We start from the raw sequence: 6,000 nt of genomic DNA, 5'->3' as shown, positions 1-6,000 counted from the left end.
ATGTTATGACATAAAAGACAATTTCACAGCAGCAAATACATAAAAAATCATTTCTATTCATCTATTTCAGTACCAAGCCTTAAGTTTAAACATTCATTTTTTGTGGGATGATGGTCCTCTGATGTTTTTTTTAGCCCTTGCCCCTTACACTTTAGTCTTTTGTATGACTAAATTTAAACAAATTAGAATTAAAAAAATGGACACTATGTGAAATCTGAGAGATATTCAAACACTGCATTTAGGATCTCATATGCGAGAAGACAAAGTCTCCGGTGAAAAAGCCTTTCCAGGTTTTGTATTTTTAGTGGAGTCCCATATTCTGTTCAAGGCAGGAGCAGAAACAGGACCGTCAGATTTGGTGCTCAGTGTGGGTGCTTGGTGAGTTGACATGTTCCAGCTATCCCATGGAGATATCCTCAACCCTTCTGCAAAGACTCAGTGTTTTCTAATTTGCATTTGCAAATGAGATCCTGTTTGCATGACTTAGTAAAACATACTAATTATTAGTGACGTCGGTTGACTGTTGTTGCACTAGTCTAGAAATACCGTAAGCAAATGTAATAAGAAATTGCAGGAGTGTAATATGCAAATATTTACCCTTACATGTGTGCTCTTGAGTTGTGTTGTAAGTAGTGCGGGACATTTGTGTTTTTTTCTTGTTCATGTTACAGGAAGAAGAGTTGGGGCTTGAAGGAAATGTGACGGGACAGCAAGCCTCCAAGAAATGGGAAAATCTAAAACAAAAATAAAATGTAGATTTCTAGCTCCAACCCTACAATGCTATAGCAAATGATTTTTGAAAATGTTATGATTGTCACAATTTTGCAATTATGTCTTTTTGAAGGAATTAAATGTCCAAAACAGGCTCAGGTACTGAAGGTGGTCAAAATACCGTGGGCACCTGGCAGTACTATGACAACATACACGAAGCGTTAGGTACCAGAGCATCAGTCTTGTGGCATCTTTTCTGGAGGGTCCCTCATTGAGCACGCTTAGTTATTATTTTATTTATATTCATACAGTACCTACAGGATGGTTGGGAATTTCTGTGACCTAATTACAATTTGTAACCACAACATGAACAGCACAAACAAAGTAACAAAGCACTTAACAAACAATACAATAAATTAAAAAAAAACATTAAAAGGCCGTGATACACATATTAATACATATAGATATAAATAAATAATATATAAAATATAAATAAAAATGTAAATAAATAAGCCAATAAATTAACATAAAACACTATATACAATTGACACCGGAGAGTCGAAAATTTGGGAGGTCATTCCAGATGGAAGGACCAGCAACAGAAAACGCTCGATCCCCTCTGAGGCGCCGCTTGGTCCGCAGCACCGCGAGCAGCGCCTGGTCCGCAGACCTGAGGCTGCGGGAAGGTGTGTAGGAGTGGAGGAGCTCAGAGAGGTACGCCGGGGCGATGCCATTTAGTGATTTAAAAACAAATAGGAGAATCTTAAATTGAACCCTGAAACGCACTGGGAGCCAGTGAAGGGAGGCCAGAATTGGTGTTATATGCTTGATCTTCCGAGCTCCAGTTAGTAGGCGGGCAGCAGCATTTTGGACCAACTGGAGACGTTTGAGGGAGGACTGGCTGACTCCAAAATAAAGTGCATTGCGGTAATCTAGCAGAGATGTAACAAAGGATGACTGTTTCAAAGTGCTGCTGGGAAAGGAGGGGCTTTACCTTACCTGTCTAAGGTGAAAGAAGCTCGACTTTACAACAGCGCTGATTTACTGGTCCAATTTAAGATCACTGTCCATTTTAAAACCCAAGTTTAAGACTGTTGGCTTCCGTAGAGCTGGGCACTTGACCCTTTTTTGCCCGTCCGGCCGCGACCCTCCACTCTTGACCTGGGCACACTTCTGGCCACGACCCCCCGGCCAAATTCATAAACATTGTTGGCCCCCGGCCTGTTCCGAGCCTGTTCCGAGCTCCGCCCCCCCCCCCAAAAACAAACGTGCACAAAAAACGTGCACGATGCCCCCGCGGGTGAGATGCTAACGGAAGAGGTTTATTTAAAGACAATTAGCTGCCTAACTTACTATTCAAACACGCTGCGGACACGCTTCAAACGCGTCACTTACTCATTATTTGGGTCCAACAGACGACAAGTCTGTAACCATTCAAGTAACTTATTTTCCACACGTCCCCTCCTTCACACTTCCCGGCCTTCAAAATAAAAGCATGCCAAACCACTACACAGCAGTTTTGGAACGGGGCGGGGGCCAACAGTGTTTATGAATATGGCCGGGGGGTCGCACCCGGAAGGGTACCCAGGTCAAGGGTGGAGGGTCGCGGTCGGACGGGCAAAAAAGGGTTAAGTGCCCAGCTCTGCTAGCTTCCTTGACTAGCAAAGCCTTAACAGTCAAATTGTCTTTTTATCACACTATCTTAATTACTTATTTAACAAAACATTAGTTAGAAATATTGGGGACAGAGTCAATTACGCTAAAGCGCCTGCAGGGGTAGACAAAACATCATAAATATAAGTCAGCACTAACAAGCCATGACAGTAATACTGTGTTAATCATTTCACACATAAGTCGCTACAGAGTATAAGTCGCACCCCTGGTCAAACTATGAAAAAAAAAAAAAAACGCAACTTATAGTCCGGAAAATACGGTATAGATGTTGCTGACCATTGTTCTTTGTTTGAATAGTGTCACTTAATGAAGTCTCTTCTTGTATTATTCCTGCTGATATCGAATTGGACGATATCGGTATCCGAGAGTACTCTAGAGCGCGACATCGGTATCGTATTGGAAGTGAAAAAAAGTTGTCTCGGGACACCCCTAAATGTAATACAGGAAGTCCTCAATTTATGAACGAGTTCCGTTCCTACACTGGCGATGTAATCAGAATTTCTGCGTATGTCGGATTTCACCGTTAAAGTCGAAATTTACTTCAAAATACTTGGTATAAAAAAAATGAAAATACACTCAAATGAAAATATAAGGTCGGGTCACTGATAGTGTAGTGGTACACACGCCTGAGTTGTGTGCGGGCAGCGTGGGATCGATTCCCGCTCAGTGACGGTGTCTGTGTGTGCCCTGCGACTGGCTGGCGACCAGTTCGGGGTGTAGTCTGCCTTCGCCCGTTGACGGCTGGGATAGGCTCCAGCAATTCCCCGCGACCCTGTATAGGATAAGCGGTTTGGAAGATGACATGACATGGAAATATAAGGTGCTGTACTTAGCATTACTGCTAAGAGGTGGATGGAGAAGAATGAGAGGAGGGTGAAAAAGGCAAAGATACTGCCGGCGTGCACGGACACGATCGAGACACTGCGCATGCACAACAAGCAAGGAATACTGTACTGGTCTTTGTAGTACAGAAAGTATTTGTATGCGGAAGTGCGGTATTTGGCGCGCAACCACAGCAAATACACAAGCAGAGGTAAATAAGCTCACAGATGCAGCACAAAAGCACACTTTTGTAGCGAGGAGGAAACCAGCTGCTTCATTCCTGTGGTGAGTGACATGAATATCAAGTGTTTTATTGGGTTAGGGTTAGGGTTAGGGTTTTATTGACAATTGAAAGTAACACACGGAAATGATGTCCATTTGAGTCACGTGTGGCTTATTCAAATGCCGGAGCAAATCTGTCCGCTCATTCATGTAAGCGGGATATTCAGAATGTTTCAGAAATCGGAATTTTGACCATAACCCGAGTATTGACTGCATGTGAACGTAGTCACTATGGTGCTAGGGACAAAAGAGAGGCACGTTCGTCGTAAAGTCGAAATGTCGTAGGTCGCGTACGTCGTAATTCGAGGACTGCCAGTAGTGAAAAAAAAGAAAATTATTCTCAAAATGGATTATCATTAAAGTTTGTTGTGTTAGTTTAATTCCCCACAGAGAAATGAACAACTTATATGTGAATAATGTGGTTGCAGTCTAAGATGAGTGGTATGCAGTATAAATATTTAGTCTTTTGCATATTACGACAAAAGAAATGGCTTCATTTTGGATAACTGAAGGTACATGTTCCCGCCAAGCTCTGTGAGTTTTAAATTTATCCATGATTTCTATGGAGTAAGATAGCTGTCAAAAAGGCATATGTGTGATTAACGATTCGTATCCGTAATATCAGAGCTGGGCAGTCCGTCCCTGGGCCAGACCGGTTGGACCCTCCGGCCCGGCCGCATGCCCATTTTTGGGGCAGGGGCTGGGGGCTGACAAATTTGAAAAAATGGCTGGACTAAGCATGGCCGGAAGTGGACTTTAGTCCGGCTCACTAATCGGCCCTCATGCGTTTTGACGTGGTTGCGAGGCGGCCAAATTTCATCTCAGCCTACTCAGTGAAAGGTTTTTTTTTAGGCTTCTTTCTACTCCCGCGTCGGCGCGAGCGACAACTGCCGCATTGATTCATGTGACCGACGCACTGTGCTGTTGGCGACAGGTCTGCAACACATGCCACGCACCCATCAGGAATTGTTGCTGCTCTGATCAGTCCATTATGTCACATGTTGCGATGACATACAGTTTCCCACATGGAGAGGAGGAGAGAGAGGATGCGGCACGCAGCTCGTTGCTGCTGCAAAAGCAAACTAGTTTGGCAATAAAATTAAATGCATAGTCTATTCATCTCAATTCAGGCAGGATATCCATTGTTGTCGCTGTCTTCTTGAAGCGACGCCCCCCGACTCAACTGTTTCAAAAGAACTTGTGTCCGGGAGTATATTAAGCTGTGCGCAGCACTCCAAGTATGGCGCTGGCACATCAAGGTGGAGTTCATGCACTTCTTCTGGCGTCTTTCCTACTTCCGAAAATACGCCGTAGCAAATCTGCTGTGTATAGTGGTTTGCTGGTATGCTTTTATTTTGAAGGATGTGAACAAAGGGAAGTGTGGAAAATAAATAACTTGTTGAATGCGACTTCTGGCCGTCTGTTGGACCCAAATAATTATACAATATGACAAAACCAACCCTGGGGCTCGCAATGGAAGTAAGCACACGCAGTTGGGTAAGTAGTAAAGTACTAGTGGCAAATTTTGAAGCGTGTCCACAGCGGGTTCCAATCGTAAATTAGCCAGATAATGATCCTTAAAAAGCGTCTGCCGTTAGCGTCTCTCCTGCGGCGGCGTCAATCACAGACACTTTTTTGGGGGGGGGGGCGGAACGGTGCGGGGGGGTGATCATTTTTATGAACTAAAGAATGCAATTCCTGGAGAAATTGCGTGTGAAGGCAAAGGAAGCTGTATGTAAACCTCAGAATGCGTTGGAATGAAGTTGAATAAAGTTGAATGAAGTTGAATGACCTTGAAAAACATCCGAAGGGAAACATCCCCAAATTCCCCGTTTTTCACCCAAAAAAAACCCATTCTTTTCCAACGGCATATTTAACATTTCCCATTTCCACCATTCCAATTTCGAATTCATAAGATTCAACTCATATTGGTAATGCTTTTCAACACACCCACAATTCCTACTTCCCAAAAATTCAACTTATTCACCCATAAAAAAAACACAAAATTCGACCATTCATTCCCATTGCCATTTTCAACAAATCACATTTACATCATTCCTATTTGAAATTCACATTCATCTCATTCAACTCATATTGGTCAAGATTTTCATTCATTCATTCATTATCCATATCGCTTATCCTCACAAGGGTCGCGAGGCGTGCTGGAGCCTATCCCAGCTGTCTTTGGGCAGTAGGCGGGGGACACCCTGAATTAGTTGCCAGCCAATCGCAGGGCACTCACAATCACACCTAGGGGCAATTTAGAGTGATCAATTAACTTACCGTGCATGTTTTTGGAATGTGGGAGGAAACCGGAGTACCCGGAGGAAACCCACGCAGGCACGGGGAGAACATGCAAACTCCACACTAAGAGGCCGGAGCCGGGATCGAACCCACGACCACTGAACTGTGAGGCGGACTAGCTAGCCAGTCGACCACCGTGACGCCCCAAGTTGTGCATATTTTAATCGAAAATATTAGTTTCAATGTAATTTATTTATTTTTCTTTTA

The sequence above is a fragment of the Filicampus tigris genome, chromosome 8, assembly GCF_054856515.1.
Source record: "Filicampus tigris isolate MCC_2025a chromosome 8, RoL_Ftig_1.0, whole genome shotgun sequence".
In the NCBI taxonomy this organism is placed as follows: domain Eukaryota; kingdom Metazoa; phylum Chordata; class Actinopteri; order Syngnathiformes; family Syngnathidae; genus Filicampus; species Filicampus tigris.
Note: the sequence above shows the minus strand (reverse complement) of the source record.